The 16,727-nt window shown below is 42.3% G+C and overlaps 1 non-coding gene and 2 pseudogenes across 2 annotated transcripts; 1 reads left to right on the forward strand and 2 right to left on the reverse strand.

Annotated features, from left to right (window-relative positions):
• Nucleotides 1-3,560: 3,560 nt before the first annotated feature.
• LOC122421321 lies at nucleotides 3,561-4,706 on the reverse strand (annotated as a pseudogene).
• Nucleotides 4,707-5,236: 530 nt separating this feature from the next.
• LOC122420768 lies at nucleotides 5,237-6,367 on the reverse strand (annotated as a pseudogene). The gene has a single exon (XR_006263369.1). The product of XR_006263369.1 is annotated as a rho GDP-dissociation inhibitor 2-like (transcript).
• Nucleotides 6,368-16,196: 9,829 nt separating this feature from the next.
• LOC122421851 lies at nucleotides 16,197-16,325 on the forward strand. Its single transcript, XR_006263659.1, has one exon. It is a non-coding gene; the product is annotated as a small nucleolar RNA SNORA11 (small nucleolar RNA).
• The last annotated feature ends 402 nt before the right edge of the window (nucleotides 16,326-16,727 follow it).

Raw genomic sequence — 16,727 nt, forward strand, 5'->3', positions numbered from 1 at the left:
CTTTCCCCTAAGATCAGGCCAAGACAAGGGAACCCATCAAAAAAAGATACCCCATGTCTAAGGACAGAGGAGAAGCCACAACAAGATGGTAGGAGGGCTGCAATCACATCAAAATCAAACCTGATACTTGCCAGAGACTCTCATTGGGGACAGATAAAAACTTGTGTGCACCAGTACCCAGGGAAAAGGATTAGTGACCCCCAAAAGAGACTAAACCAGACCTGCTTGTGAGTCTTTGAGGATTTCCCACGGTGGCATGGGTCAGCAGTGGCCTGCTATAGGGATGGGCACTGGCAGCAGTAGTCTTGGGATGTGTGGAGTGGTGGCCTAAGTCCTCTTGGACGAGGTCACCATTAGTCCTACCATAGAGCCACTGGGTGGGTGACCCACAAACTGGAGAACAATTATACCAAAGAAAATCTCGCATGGTTGTGAAGGTTCTAGGCCCCACATTAGACTTCCCAAACTAAGGCAAAGGGCTGGGAATCCCCAGTTTTTAAGGTCAATGGGATTTGGTTAGAGAACTTCCACAGGATTGGTGAAAACAGAGACTTTTGGAGGACACAAACAAAACCTTGTGTGCACCAGGACCCAGGGGAAAGAGCAATGACAAAAGTCCATATAGTCAAGTTATAGTTTTTCCAGTAGTCATGTACGAATGTGAGAGTTGGACCATAAAAAAGGCTGAGCACAGAAATATAGATGCTTTCAAACTGTGGTGCTAGAGAAGACTCTTGAGAGTCCCTTGGACAATGAGGATATCAAACCAGTCAATCCTTAAAGGAAATTAACCCTGAATACTCATTGGAAAGACTGATGCTGTAGCTAAAGCTCCAATACTTTGGCCATCTGATGCAACAGCTGACTCATTGGAAAAGACCCTGATGCTGGGAAAGATTGAAGGCAGGAGAAGGGGACAACAGAGGATTAGATGGTCACATGGCATCACTGACTCAATGGACATGAGCTTGAGTAAACTCCAGGAGCTAGTGAAGGACAGGGAAGCCTGGTGTGCTGCAGTCCACGGGGTCACAAAGAGTCAGACACAGCTGAGCGGTTCAACAATAATAGCAACAAAGTTATTAGCTATGGGTTTATCATATGCGGCCTTTATTATTATTATACCTAATTTGTTGAGAGTTTATCATGAAAGAATGATAAATTTTGGCAAATGCCTTTTCTTCATCTGAGATGATCATATGATTTTCGTCCTTGAATCTGTTAAAGTGGTGTATTAGCATTATTGATTTGTATATGTTGAATCTCAGGGTTAAATTCCACTTGATCATCACCATATAATCTTTTTACTCTGCTGTTGAATTCATATTTCTCATATTTTGCTGAGGATTTTTACATCTATGTTTTTCAGGGATATTGTACTGTTATTTTCTAGTTTTCCTTTCATGTTTTGATGTCAGGGTAATTGGCCTTATAAAATAAGTTTAGAAGTATTCCTTTGCCTTCAGTTTTTTGCAAGAATTTGAGAATGACTGGAATTAATTCTTTAAATGGTAGAATTCACTAATGAAACCATCTTGTCCTAAGCTTTTCTGTTTGGGAAGATTTTAAAATTACTAATTCAGTCTTCATGCTTGTTACTGGTTTGTTCAGATTTTTAATTTCTTCATCATTCAGTCTAGACCTTGTACTGACAGAATCAATTTTACTCTTCCTAAGAAAGTGGAAATCGCTCAGTCACTCATGACTTTTTGTGACCTGTATAGTCCATGGAATTCTCTAGGCCAGAATACTGGAGTGGGCAGCCTTTCTTTTCTCCAGGGGATCTTCCCAACCCAGGAATCAAACTGGGATCTCCTGCACGGCAGGTGGATTCTTTACCAACTGAGCTATCAGGAAATGTTGGAGTTTGCTTTCTCATGGTTTTGCAGAGTTGGGCCATGTGCTCACAAGCTTTCTGCCAATGCTTGTACTTGCCACCTCAGGGGCGCACACAGGATGCTGGCTGCAAGGCAGAAGACTGTGTGGGTGAGGTGTGGAGAGTGTTGGGAATGCCTTTGGGCCAGTTGGGGGGACCTGCTGATAAGGCCTCTTCAGAGGTTTGTGGGTGATCCTCTAACGGAGTCTGCAAAACAGTTAGAAGAATTCACATCTCTTTGATGCATTCCAAGCACTGCCTACTGTGCTCCCAGCCTCTCCTCACTCTTAGCTGTGTAACTTACCTCGTATTCTGGATAGGGTAAGGAAGAACTGGGCCTCTTTGACAGTGTCCTGCACAGCTGGGGGAAAAAGTGGGCACTCACTCACATGCTCTCACTTGCCGCTGTGAAAGAAATTCCAGTCCTAGGAGGTCTCTTTTGCTCTGAGATGTGCTACACCAAGGGAGGAATGACAAGTAATGTAAAACTGCTTTTTTGGTCCTCTTTAATGTGTCCAGTCTTGGATTTGCATTTTGCTCCAAGGATGTGCTAGAACTTCTTCACTGGACTCCTGGACTTTCACAAAGATACCTTCACTTGTGTGTGTTGTCAAAACTAGTGTTCTTTGAAGGGAGGATGGTAGAAAACTCCTATTCCACCATTTTGTTGCTCACGCCCCTGTGATTTACTCCATTGAATGGTTTTTGTATGTTGAACATCCCTGAATTCTGAGAATAAATCTCATTTGGGTCATGACATATAAACCTTTCATATGTTGCTAAATTTGGTTTGCTAGTATTTTGTGAAGGATGAAAGTAGTGAAGTGCAAGTGGTAGTAGCTTAGTTGTGTCCAACTCTTTGTGACCCCATGGCTCCTTTGTCCATGGAATTCTCCAGGCAAGAATACTGGAGTGGGTAGTCCTTCCCTTCTCCAGGGGATCTACCTGACCCAGGGATCAAACCCAGGTCTCAGATTCTTTACTATCTGAGCCACCAGGGAAGCTTTTTGGATTTTAATGTATCACTGGAAGGAAGGAATGCAAGTACGGCAGTTAAGACTGAAGAACAAAAATTTAAGTTAGAAAGTTGGAAGAACAGTTTCATGTATTGTTATTTCATATTCTAACAAAAATTATCAGTGAAAGAGACCATGAGCTTGACATTGCACATGTGAAAAATTATAATTAAATATTATACAAATATTATAGAACAGTTCGAATTGCACTTTCCCTCAAAAGAAGATCCCCATACAGGAAAATCATGGATCTGGAATCAATTTATTTCTTTGAAAGACATTTTAAATTCTAACCATTACTCTTGGATAAATTGTTAGCTCTAGCTACTCATTAAGATTGAATATGAATTTCTTTTCTTGTTCCTTGGCATTTTTTTTTTTTTTTTTTCAAAATTGCAGCTAAAGGAAAAAAATCAATGGCAGCCCTGGGGAGATCCAGCCTGAAAACAGAGATGCAGATTTGGGGTCAAAGTGTTTCCTAAACATCTTGACCCCACAGTCCTTGACCACACAATACGGAGCAGAGGGCAGTACAGATCCCCAAGGCCTGAGTGGCAGGGCCAGAGGCCAAGATGCCTGGGTCAGGCCCTTATGACTTTGGGAGTGTACTGTGGGCACACCAGAGACCCAAGTTCCTCCGTATTTTATTTCATATCACTTCAGGTGAGTCATTGGTATGGAGGTGAAGGTCCAACCGGGGTGGATGCTACAGGTGGGTGGTCCCTGGAGTGAGTGGTCTGGCATAGCCTGCAGCATTGCACTCCGAGCATCCTTTTGTGGGCTTTTGATCTGTACTGGATCGCCTTCAGCTCCTTGTGCAAGTAGAGGATAAGCTCAGCCCCATTTTCCTTAGTGGGAATGTGGAAATGCTTGCCTTGGTACAGGATTTGATGCTCATGGCAGACCTGACAAGCAGTTCCTGAAGCATAGACTCCTCTAGCGCCCGCAGGAACACGTTCATGGTGATCTTACACTCCACCATCTGGAACTCACCCCAGGTCAGAGCCAGGTCCAGCAGACTCTGTCGGACTAGTCAAGGCAGGATGACATGGTCCAGTGTCGGAGTCACCAGTTCCAGCGCCCCATCGTCGTGGGTCCAGAAGACGAAGATGTTCATAGTGTCCACCTTGATGAATTGGAGGTCAGGCCCGTAGAGCCAGAGGACCTGATCGCAGCCCTTCTTTTGTGCCTCCTGCTGCACGAACGCGGTGGGCGCTTAATTTTCCCTCAGCTTTCAGTCGCTGATCCCACCTACCCAGGCTCAGATGAAGGATGGATCCGTCAGGAGGGAGACAGGGCTCAAGGCATATCCAGGGAAGATTGCAGACACCTAGCGAGGGTTCCTTCCGGATTACCACCGGCCTCACATAGAGGCTGGAGCCCACGCCCTCAGGACCCAGTCCTTGTCTTCTTCCACCAGTCGGCGGATGCACTCCAACAACTCAGCTTTGTCAAAACTGCAGGCAGAGGCGCAGGGCTGAAGGCAGCCTGAGTTCCATGTTGAGCCAAAGTCGGAAGAGGCGCATGCGCTGGTTCCGCGCGTTTGAACGCCTTCAGGTCTTCGAAGAGCTGCAGGGAGTGGTGGAGAGCCGAGCTGGCCGAGAGCAGAGTGAGGTTTTGGAAGGGCTGGATTTGGGGCTGACCCCAGCCCCTCTCCCTGTTCCGTCCCACCATCAGCATGTGATCGTTGAACGCCTTCCTGAACAGCAGGGGTCAGGCTTCTTTTGCGGCTCCTGTGTCATTTCCAGCTGCCCGTCAGCAGCTTTGAGGCTGGATGAGGCATATCGTCTGGGACCACACAGAAGCCAAAGAACAGGGAGAAAATTTGGGGTCCAAATCTCTCTCCCTTCATCCCCTCTAAAGCCTCGTGCTTCTTTCTGAGGGGACCCCTCCTCCTCCGAATATGAATTATGAAACTACATCATCAGATCATTTTGGATAAAGGGTAAGAATGAATCATGAATTTACTAAAACTGCTTTAAAATCTATTCTTCCATCACCAATAACATAGTTTAATAGTTTAAGATAGTTTTCCTGTCACGAGAACCCAGAGACAGTTTCGATATAAATTTTTCTCTACAAGTGGTGCTTTTATCAATCCAAACTCATTTAGGTAAATGACTAAACAAGAAGCAACCTTATTTGTCACATTGAAAACTTTAAATATTTATATACATTGTCTTCATTCAAAGTGTGCTTACAGGTATTAACATGTAAAATAGAAATTTCACTAATGCTTTTGCTTTCCTTAAAATTGTAGAACAGATATCAGTGCAATAGCCATTGTAATAAATGCTCATTGGCAAATTTTGTCAGAATAAAGTTTACTTTTTTTTTTTCTCAGTCAGCTCTTATAACTGCTTTATTCTTGTTCTCTTGTGCTGTTTACAGTGTCTCCCAGAAAAGGAAAACCCCAGTTGGCAGGGAACGTGATGAGGGACCTTCACTGAACCAGCAGTAACCACAGGAGAATCCAGGGGTGGGAGGGAGAGACAAGGACCTGAGGCAGAAGGACTGTGCTAGTTTGCCCATCTTCTGATCTCCAGTTGCTCAAATGGGAATAAAAGAGGGAATATTAAATGATTGTCTATGGGACAGAGAACTTGGGAGATCTTGGCCATGATCAGGAGGGCAGGATGAAGGCCCGGATTTTAAGCATCTTGTTCGGGTATCACTGGGAGACACTGTGTGGGAGAGGGTGCAGTGCTAAGAGATGGTGGAGGGTGCTGGGGAAGGGGCCCAACTGTGACCAGGGAGGAGGGACCAAGGGCTCTTCTGGGTGGCAGAGATAGGCAGAGCGAAGGGCAGAGGCGCTCATTCTGTCCAGTCCTTCTTAATGGACAGGTTCCACTCCCAGGTGAGGTGGTCATGCTTGTTGTCGTCGGTGAAGAAGGACTTGTTGTGGTAAGTGCCTCGGGCCAGCGTGCCCTTGGGGGCCTCCTCAACTGGAGTCAGAAACTCATATTCCTCTGGCCGAGGCCCATAGCTGCCCACCATGAACGTTGCTTTATCCACTTTTACCCCCGTCCGATAGGTGTGTTGAACATACTTCAGTCCTGACACAATATCCTTGTTCACTTTGAAGTTAATTTTTACTCTATATTCAACACCTTCCTTTAGGACAAAGTTTTCTTTTTTAAGGGCTTCCAGATCCCCATTAAGGTCCATGGTGATTGGTCCTGGGGCACTTTCACAAAGGAGGGTCAGGCGGGTAACCTGTGATGTTGGGGGCTGTTGGGTCTGCTACCACAGGACCGTCCCCCAGGAGCGTTTTCTTGTACTTAGTTAGACTTTCATCATCTTTGTCCATCTCCTGCAGCTCCTTCAGGGATTTCTGTGGGGGGGGGAGGGGCTTGTAGTTGAGCTTGCCATCCAGCTCATCGTCATCCTCCTCCACGTGTGGTTCTGGGGCCTTTTCAGTCATTTTGATCGTGCACCAGCTTGGTTCGAATCAGCTTGGTTCTACAGTCTTTTTGCTTCTTAAAGTTTACTTTCTTAAATTATTTTCTTTGTTATGTTTGCTCCGATTGTTGAAATGTAATTTTTTTAAGTGTAATTTTATGGCTGTCGAATTCCACATTTAAAAATAAACTTGTATTTTGTATATATATTTTTCACTTCATTTTACGAGTAATTTTTTTTTCTTAAAAATACATGATGAATTTAAAACAAACTGGTCTTTCATTGTGGACTCTTAAGTAGTAACAGATCTAAACAGCTAGACGGTTTTGGAGGGCAGACAAATTGCATATTATTCAAATTTGCCCACTAGGGCCTTAGGCCCTATCATATCGTTAAACGAATGAATTTTTAATCACCAACGCTGGGTCCAGGGCGTTAATGACATCTCTACTCCAATTCCTCAATGATTAGACTTGCGAAACTGAAGTTTATCAAACACGAGGATCTGTGCTAAGCAACTCACTCTCCACCTGCTTTTCACTCTCTCTTCTTCCTCTCAGAGAGGCGGCATGCTCAGCACCATGATCCTATCTGTGCTCAATACCACGACCCATTCATTGGTCGAGCCCGACGCCCTTCACTGCGGAGTCGCGGCAAGCCACGTCCCCATGCCGGCCTAGAGGGGACGAACCCATTGTTGCGCCAGAAGATCCAGGCCAAGCAATCTTGTGAGAAGCTGATCCGTGTGAATGGGGGTGTTCCGCAGACCCTCAGAGCCGGCGCACGTCGCGCCTCGCCCCCTCGGCCCGCGGGCTCTGAGCGAGCGCGCCCGCTCTCACCCGTCAGAGCCTGGGTCTGGCTAGCTTGGGCCTGGCGGGCTGAGGCTGGGCGGCCGAGGTACGAGGGGCGGAGCCCGAGCCGCTGCTGCCGCGGCTGCCTTCAGAAAAAAGCTTGTCTGCAACTTGAGCCAAGAAAGTGAAGATGGCCACCAAATCTTGCCCCGAGTGTGACCAACAGGTGGGCGCCGGGAGCCGGGCACCGAACACGCGGGCCAGCGGAGCGGGTGCGCGCGGGCAGGCGGCCGTTGCCCGTGGCCGTTGGCTGTGGAGAGGCCGCCTCGTCCCGGCGGCCGAGCGAGTGGGCCAGCCCTCGGGCTCTGTGGCCACCGCTGGAGCCCCGAACCGGCCCGGCCGAGCCGAGGGGTTGCCGGGGAAGCGCCCGGAGCCGCAGCCCGGCCGGTGTCCACCTAGCGGCTGTCAGAGGGGCGAATGTCTTGCCCTGTGGCTGGGCTGCGTGAGAGGGGGCGTGGGTTTATCCTGAGCCGACGGGGCGACCTGTCCGGAGCCTCCTCGAGGAGCCTGTCCGGCTCCGGTGACAGCGGCAGGAGTGTGGGGCAGCGGCCCAAGTGGACGAGAACGGTCCCTCAGCGCCCTGCTGCCCCGACGAGAGTGCCTGATATGCAAACTCCCAAGTCAGGGCTCCTGGCTCCCAAATCCCCCTCCTGCCAGTCAGGGTTGCTTTGTTTCCATTTCAGATGTGTACGGTGGACCCCCCAAACTGTCCCCGCCACCTGGGCGGATGCTTAAATGTGACAATAAATAAGGCCTGCAGTGTAATGATGCTTTCCTTTTAGACTTAAGTAATTAGTGATCTATATGCTTTTAAATAATTTGCATAATATCAAGAGTCATTAATTTGGTCTAGTTTTTAGTAGAACACTTTAAAATACAAAGACCTCATTAAAATCCTATTTTTCTGAGTTCTCTCCTCTATAATGTTGCATATTCTTCTAACTTTTTAAGAGGTGAGTTTGCCTTACTTGTGTGGTTTCTTGAACTTTCAATATCTGCTTTCTAAACTAAATTCATTAGGTCATGAAGTGGCTTTATGACTGCTGTTGATCTGGGGATCAGATTGACATTTAAACTTAAAAGCTCTCAGCTATGACAATAAACACTGCATGTGATGAGAACAGCATCAGAAGTGTGGTCAGTAAGGATCCTCACAGCATTCCTGAGGCTTTCTCTGCTTCCCTAAGTGACAGCCCAGGTGTAAAGAAGAAGGAAAAAAAAAAGCTCATGCCAATGGTTGCAAGTTATCATGGCTTGGTAATTTCATGTTTCTTAGCCCATGAGCAAGGCCTTAACTTCCAAGGTTTTGCAGAGAATGGAATGATTATACTGCATTTAGGGAAGCCCAAAGCTGTGGCTTCTCACCAGGAGCCTTCCAGTCCAGATGCCAACAAAGGGTCAGTTTTACTTTAAGCAGTATTGCTTAGTAACACTGCTGCCATTCCATCTTTCTTGGGTTAACAGGGTCAGAGTGACAGAAAGGTGACCAAAGGTATTTTTTCTCATGATGGAGTTTTTGTTTACCCTTTACTAATGTGTCATACGTAACCCAATGGAAAAAAATTTTTTTACTGACTCCTACTAACAAAGCTAGTGGATATGATAGAATTCCACTTGAGCTATTTCAAATCCTGAAAGATGGTGCTGTGAAAGTGCTACCCTCAATATGCCAACAAATTTGGAAGACTCAGCATGGCCACAGGACTGGAAAAGGTCAGTTTTCATTCCAATCCCAAAGAAAGGCAATCCCAAAGAATGCTCAAGCTACCGCACAATTGCACTCATCTTACACGCTAGTAAAGTAATGCTCAAAATTCTCCAAGCCAGGTTTCAGCAATACATGAACCATGAACTTCCAGATGTTCAAGCTGGTTTTAGAAAAGGCAGAGGAACCAGAGATCAAATTGCCAACATCCACTGGATGATCGAAAAAGCAAGAGAGTTCCAGAAAAACATCTATTTCTGCTTTATTGACCATGCCAAAGCCTTCGACTGTGTGGATCACAATAAACTGTGGAAAATTCGGAAAGAGATGGGAATACCAGACCACCTGACCTGCCTCTTGAGAAATCTGTACGCAAGTCAGGAAGCATCAGGTAAAACCGGGCATGGAACAACAGACTGGTTCCAAATAGGAAAAGGAGTACGTCAAGGCTTTATATTGTCACCCTGCTTATTTAACTTATTTGCAGAGTACATCATGAGAAACGCTGGGCTGGAAGAAGCATAAGCTGGAATCAAGATTTCTGGGAGCAATATCAATAACCTCAGATATGCAGATGACACCACCCTTATGGCAGAAAGTGAAGAGGAACTAAAAAGCCTCTTGATGAAAGTGAAAGAGGAGAGTGGAAAAGTTGGCTTAAAGCTTAACATTCAGAAAACTAAGATCATGGCATCTGATCCCATCACTTCATGGGAAATAGATGGGGAAACAGTGGAAACAGTGTCAGACTTTATTTTTTGGGGCTCCAAAATCACTGCAGATGGTGATTGCAGCCATGAAATTAAAAGACGCTTACTCTTTGGAAGGAAAGTATCACCAACCTAGGGTCGCACAGAATTGGACACGACTGAAGTGACTTAGCAGCAGCAGCAGCAGCAGATAGCATATTAAAAAGCAGAGACATTAATTTGCCAACAAAGGTTGTCTAGTCAAGGCTATGGTTTTTCCAGTGGTCATGTATGGATGTGAGAGCTGGACTGTGAAGAAAACTGAGCACCAAAAAATTAATGCTTTTGAGCTGTGGTGTTGGAGAAGACTCTTGAGAGTCCCTTGGACTACAAGGAGATGCAACCAGTCCATCCTGAAGGAGATCAGTCCTGGGTGTTCATTGGAAGGACTGATGCTGAAGCTGAAACTCCAGTCCTTTGGCCACCTCATGCGAAGAGTTGACTCATTGGAAGACTCCCTGATGCTGTGAGGGATTGCGGTCAGGAGGAGAAGGGGACAACAGAGGATGAGATGGCTGGATGGCATCACTGACCCAATGGGCATGAGTTTGAGTAAACTCTGGGAGTTGGTGATGGACAGGGAGGCCTGGTGTGCTGGGGTCACAAAGAGTTGGACACGACTGAGCGACTGAACTGAACTGATATGTATAAAATTTTATTATTTTTAACTAGAAAAAGTATTCAAGTTCTCTCAATTAAAACTATTTGTAAGACATCTTTTATGCCAAAATGCAGGCCTTAATATATGTTTCTTTTAAAATTCTTTTTTACTTTCCCTCTGAGCAAGAGAAGTTTACTGCTTCTACTTTCTCTCAGCAGTGCTTTATTGTTTTCAATGTATAGATTTTGTACATATTTGTTAAGTTTTTTGTTATGAATTTAATTTTTTGGATGCTACTATAAGTTGAATTATTTTAAAATTTTCATTTTATCATTGTTCATTAATTATATATAGAAATAAAATTGATTTTTTTATTCAAAAATATAAAATTCACCATATAAACCATTTTAAAGTATATATATACTTCAGTGGCATAATATATTCACAATATGGTATAACCATCACCACCATCTAGTTCTAGAACATTTTCATCACTTCAAAATGAGACCCTGTTTTCAATTAAGCACTCACTTCCTGATTCATGATCCCTCTAGTTCCTAGTAACTACGAATTTGCTTTCTGTTTCTGTGGATTTGCCTATTATTGATATTTCATATAAATGGAGTCATGCAATGTGTCCTTTGATATCTGACTTCTCTCATTTAGTTTATCCATATTGTTCTGTATATCAGTACTTTGTTCTTTTTTATGGCCAAATGACATTCCATTGTGTGGATATATCACATTTTGTTAATCCATTCAGCAGTTGATGGACATTTTGGTGGTTTCCACCTTTTGGTTATTGTGAATAGTGCTGCTGTTAATATTCATGTCCAAATTATGTGTGTGTTTAATATATTCTTTTTAGGACATTACTACTCAAGTTTTGTTTTTTGGCTGCACTGCATGGCTTGTAGGATCTCAATTCCCCAACCAGGGATTGAACCTGGACCATGGCAGTGAAAGTGCTGAATCCTAACCAATAGACTACCAGGGAACTCCCACAAGTTCTGTTTTAACATCTGTTTTCATTTATTATATTCCCATGAGTGAAGCAGGAAGATCATACTGTAATTATGCATTTAACTTATTGAGGAACTGTCAAACTGTTGTTCACAGGAGTTGTTGCATTTTATATTTTCACCAACATCATATTAAAGTTCTAATTTTCCCACATCCTCACCCATACTTGTTATTTTTCATTTTTTAAAAGAAGTAGTATAGTTAGACACCAAAAAAAAAAAAAAAAAAAAAGAAGAAAGAAAGAGAAAATTGTCATGTTCAAAAAGCTTTAAGCTGCAGTGTTGGCTCTTTACAATGATTAACCAAATCCAACAATGGAGAAAAATGGATACTAGTTCTGGAGGCTCCTCTGAAATGTAATTTCCTAGAGCTTGTTATTAATTTAACAAATATTTATTACGTACTTGCTTTGTGTCAGAGACTGTTCTAGTTCAGGAAATAAAACAGTGAATAAAAGAGACAAATAGTCCTTTCTCCTTGGGGAGGTGGGATTAGAATAGTCATCCTAGTACATGTGAACTGGGATGTCGTTGTGGTTTTGATTTGCAATTCCCTAATAATTAAAGACATTGAACATCTTTTCATGTGTTTCTTGGTCATTTATATTTGTTCCTTGGAGAAATATCTATTCAGGTTCATTGCCCGTTTTTTTAAAAAGTTAATTTTATTTATTTTTGGCTGCACAAGCTTGTCTCTAGTTGCAGCAAACAGGGACTACTCTTTAGTAGTGGTGCTCAGGCTTCTCTTGAGGTGGCTTCTTCTTGTGGAGCACAGGCTCTAGGGTGTATGGGCTTCAGTAGTTGTAGTATGTGGGTTCACCCAGGCTCTGGAGCACAAGCTCAATAGTTGTGGCACACAGGCTTAGTTGCTTTGCAGCATGTGGGATCTTTCTGGATCAGGGATCCAACTCGTGTCTCCTGCATTGGCAGGCAGATTCTTTACCACTGAGCCACCAGGGAAGCCCTCATTGCCCATTTTCAATTGGGTTGTTTTATTTGAGTTCTAAGTGGTTTTGTATATCCTGGATACTAGACCCTTCAGTTTGGTTCAGTTCAGTTGCTCAGTCATGTCTAACTCTTTGCAACCCCATGGACTGTAGCATGCCAGGCTTCCCTGTCCATCACCAACTCCTGGATCTTGCTCAAACTCATGTCTTATCGAGTCAGTGATGCCATCCAACCATCTTATCCTCTCTTGTCCCCTTCTCCTCCTGCCTTCAATCTTTCCCAGCATCAGGGTTTTTTCCAAAGAGTTAGTTTTTCACATCAGGTGGCCAAAGTATTAGAGTTTCAGCTTCAACATCAGTCCTTCCAATGAACATTCAGGACTGATTTCCTTTTTTTTTAGACTGATTTCCTTAGGATGGACTGCTTAGATCTCTTTGCAGTCCAAGGGACTCTCAAGAGTCTTCTTCAACACCACAGTTCAAAAGCATCACTTCTTTGGCACTTAGCTTTATGGTCTAACTCTCATATCCATACATGACTACTGGAAAAACCATAGCTTTGACTAGATCTTTGTTGGCAAAGTAAAGTCTCTGCTTTTTAATATGCTGTCTAGGTTGGTCATAGCTTTTCTTTCAAGGAACAAGCGTATTTGAATTTCATGGTTGCAGTCACCAGCTGCTGTGAGTTTGGAGCCCAAGAAAATAAAGTCTGTCACTGTTTCCATTGTTTCCACATCTATTTTCCATGAAGTGATAGGACCTGATGCCATGATCTTCACTTTTTGATTGTTGAGTTTTAAGCCAGCTTTTTTACTCTCCTCTTTCACTTTCATCAAGAGGCTCTTTAGTTCCTCTTTGTTTTCTGCCATTAGGGTGGTGTCATCTGCATATCTGAGGCTTTTGATATTTCTTCCAGCAATCTTGATTCCATCTTGTGCCTCATCCAGCCCAGCATTTTGTATGATGTACTCTGCATATAAGCTAAATAAGCCGGGTGACAACATAGAGCCTTACGGTACTCCTTTCATAATTTGGAACCAGTCTGTTCCATGTCTGGTTCTAACTGTTGTTTCTTGACCTGCATACAGATTTCTCAGGAAGCAGGTAAGGTGATCTGGTATTCCCATCTCTTTAAGAATTTTCCACAGTTGTTGTGATCCACACAAAGTCTTTAGCGTAGAAGTGGATATTTTTCTGAATTCTCTTGCTTTTTCTATGATCCAATGGGTGTTGGTAATTTGATCTCTGGTTCCTCCTTTTTCTAAATCCAGCTTGAATATCTGGAAGTTCTCGGTTCATGTACTGTTGAAGCCTCACTTGGAGAATTTTGAGCATTACTTTGCTAGTGTGTGAGATGAGTGCCTCATCAGACATATGATTTGCAAATATTTGCAAAAACCCATTATGTGGGTTGTCTTTTTACTCTCTTGATGGTACCCTTTGATGCACAGAAGTTTTTCATTTTGATGTAGTCCAATATATCTGTTTTTTCTTTCATTGCTTGTGCTTTTTGGTGCCGGAACTAAGAAACTATTGTGTGACCCAACGTTATAAAGATTTACCCTTTCTCTCATCTAAGGGTTTTATAGTTTTAGTTGTTATATGTATGTCCTTGATTCATTTTGAGTTAATTTTTGTATATAGTGTGATGTAAGAGTTCAGCTTCATTCTGTTATATGTGCATATTTCACTGTTCTAGCACCTTTAGTTGAGACTAGTTTTTCCTCATTGTGTGGTCTTGGCACCATTGTTGAAAGTCAGTTGATGACAGATTAATAGGTTTATTTCTGGACTCTCAATTCTGTTACATTGATCTATATGTCTGTTCTTATTGCCAGCATTACACTCTTTAGTTTTTCTTTTCCTACTGATACACAGGATTCTTTTAAAGACTGTTTAAAAAAATTGAAGTATAGTTGATTTACAATGTTGTGTTAGTTTCAGGTATACAGCAAAGTGATTCAGGTGTATGTGTGTGTATATTTATATATCCCTTTTCAGATTTTCCCATTATAGGTTATTGCAAAATACCGAATATAGTCCCTGTGCTATATAGTAGGCCCTTGTTTTTTATTTTATATATAGTTGTGTGTATCTGTTAATCCCAAACTTCTCATTTTCCCCCCTTCCCTTTTTGGTAACCATCAGTTTATTTTCTACGTCTGTGAGTTTGTTTCTGTTTTGTAAACAAGTTCATATTGTATATTTTTTTTAAGATTCCACATATAAGTGGTATCATGTAGTATTTGTCTTTCTCTGTCTGATTTACTCTACTTCATATGATAATTTTTAGGTCCATCCATGCTGCTGATTATGGCATTATTCCATTCATTTTTAGAAGGAGTAATACCATGTCTTTATCCATTCATCTATTAATGGACACTTAGGTTGCTTCCGTGTCTTCACTATTGTAAATAGCACAGTTATAAACATACGGGGTACACGTATCTTTTCGAATTACAATGTTGTTTGGGTATGTATGCCCAGGAATGGGATTGCTGGATCTTATGGTAACTCTAGATTTTGAGGAACCTCCACACTGTTTTCCATTATGTTTACATTCCCACCGAAACTGTAAAAGGGTTCAGTTTTCTCCACATCCTCTCCAGCATTTATTATTTGTAGATTTTTTGATGATGGCCATTCTAACTGGTGTGAGGTGTTACCTCACTGTAGTTTTGATTTGTATTTCTCTAACACTTAGCAATGCTGAGCATCTTTTCAGGTGCCTACTGGCCATCTGTATATCTTCTTTGGAGAAATATCTATTTAGGTCTTTTGCCCATTTATTAATTGAGTTGTTTGTTTTTTTGATATTGAGCTGTAGGAGCTGTTTATGTATTCTGGAAATTAAGCCCTTGTCAGTCACATTATTTGCAAATATTTTCTCCCATTCCATAGGTTGTCTTTTCATTTTGTTTACAGTTTTCTGTGCAAAAGCTTGTATATTTGATTAGGCCCCATTTGTTTACTTTTGCTTTTATTTCTATTGCCTTGGAAGACTGATCTAAGAAATGTCAGAGAATATTTTGCGTATGTTCTTTTCTAGGAGTTTTATGGTGTCATGTCTTATATTTAAGTCTTTAAGCCATTTTGAGTTTGTGTTTGTGAGGGAGTGTTCTAACTTCATTGATTTACGTGTGACTGTCCCGCTTTCCCAATCCTACTTGCTGAAGAGCCTGTCTTTTCTCCATTGTATATTCTTGTCTCCTTTGTCTAAAATTAATTTTTAAAGACTATTTAAAAAGTGAGGTGTAATTAAGGGGGGGATGGGCAATATAGGGGTAGGAGATTAAGAACTACAAGCTGTCATGTATAAATAAGCTAAAAGGATATATTGTATAACGGGATATAGCCAGTATTTCATAACTACTGTAAATGGAGTATAACCTTTGAAAATTTTGTATCAATGTTTTATTATATACATATAGCATATAACATTGTACATCAACTATAATTCAGTTTTAGAAATTAAAGTGTAATAGTGTATAATATACATAATTATGATTACATGTTGTTTAGTTGCTAAGTCGTGTCCAACTCTTTTGTGACCCCATGGACTGTAGCCCACCAGGCTCCTCTGTTCATGGGATTTCCAAGGCAAAAAGACTGGAATGGGTAGCCATTTCCTTCTCTAGGGGATCTTCTTGGCCCAGGGATCAAACCCCTGTCTCCTGCATTGGCAGGTGGATTCTTTACCACTGAGCCACCAGGAAGTCCTATATATTACAAACATAATTATAAATTTAGTATATAATTATGGAGAAAATAATTGTACATGATATGACCAACAAAGACTTAATTTCCAGAATATATAAACAGCTTATCCAACTCAAAAACAAAAAAAGAAGCATCCCGATGAAAAATGGGGAGAAGACCTAAGCAGGTATTTTTTCAAGAAAGACATACAGATGGCAAATAGGCACATGAAAAGTGCTCATAATCACTAATTATTAGAGAGATGCAAATCAAAACTATAATGGGGTACCACCTCACTTTGGTCAGAATGGCCATCATTTAAAAGTCTGAGGTGTGCTCAGAGTAGGGGGCCTGAAGAAATGGCTCCTTTGCTTACAACACACCCAATAGGAATCTGGGTTCATTGTAACAAGAGGCACAAAATTTGTGGTCTTCTATGAACAAGTATCCAACACATGTCCCCCTGTACCTCCACGTGGCTGCTGGGCAGGACCAGTGGGACAGGGCTCAATATTTGAAGGAAAGCTACAGTATTTAGTAGGTGTTTGCCACCTAGAGCCTATTTGGTCCATATATGGGTAGGCCATGAGCGATCTTACAGACATAAAAGCTTTGAACCTCTCTGTTTATGGAAAAAGAAAGAAAAAAAAAATAGATTCTATATGCCATTCTGGAAAAGACAAAACTATGGAGACAATAAAAAGATCAGTGCCAGGAGTGTGAGGGAGTGAAGGGGAGATGAATACACAGATACAGAAGTTTCTATGAGCAGTGAAAATACTTTGAATGATATTATAAAAATGGTTATATGTCATCAAACTTTTGTCCAAATCCGCAGATTGTGGAACACTATTCGTTT

This window comes from Cervus canadensis, chromosome 18, assembly GCF_019320065.1.
Source record: "Cervus canadensis isolate Bull #8, Minnesota chromosome 18, ASM1932006v1, whole genome shotgun sequence".
Classification (NCBI taxonomy): domain Eukaryota; kingdom Metazoa; phylum Chordata; class Mammalia; order Artiodactyla; family Cervidae; genus Cervus; species Cervus canadensis.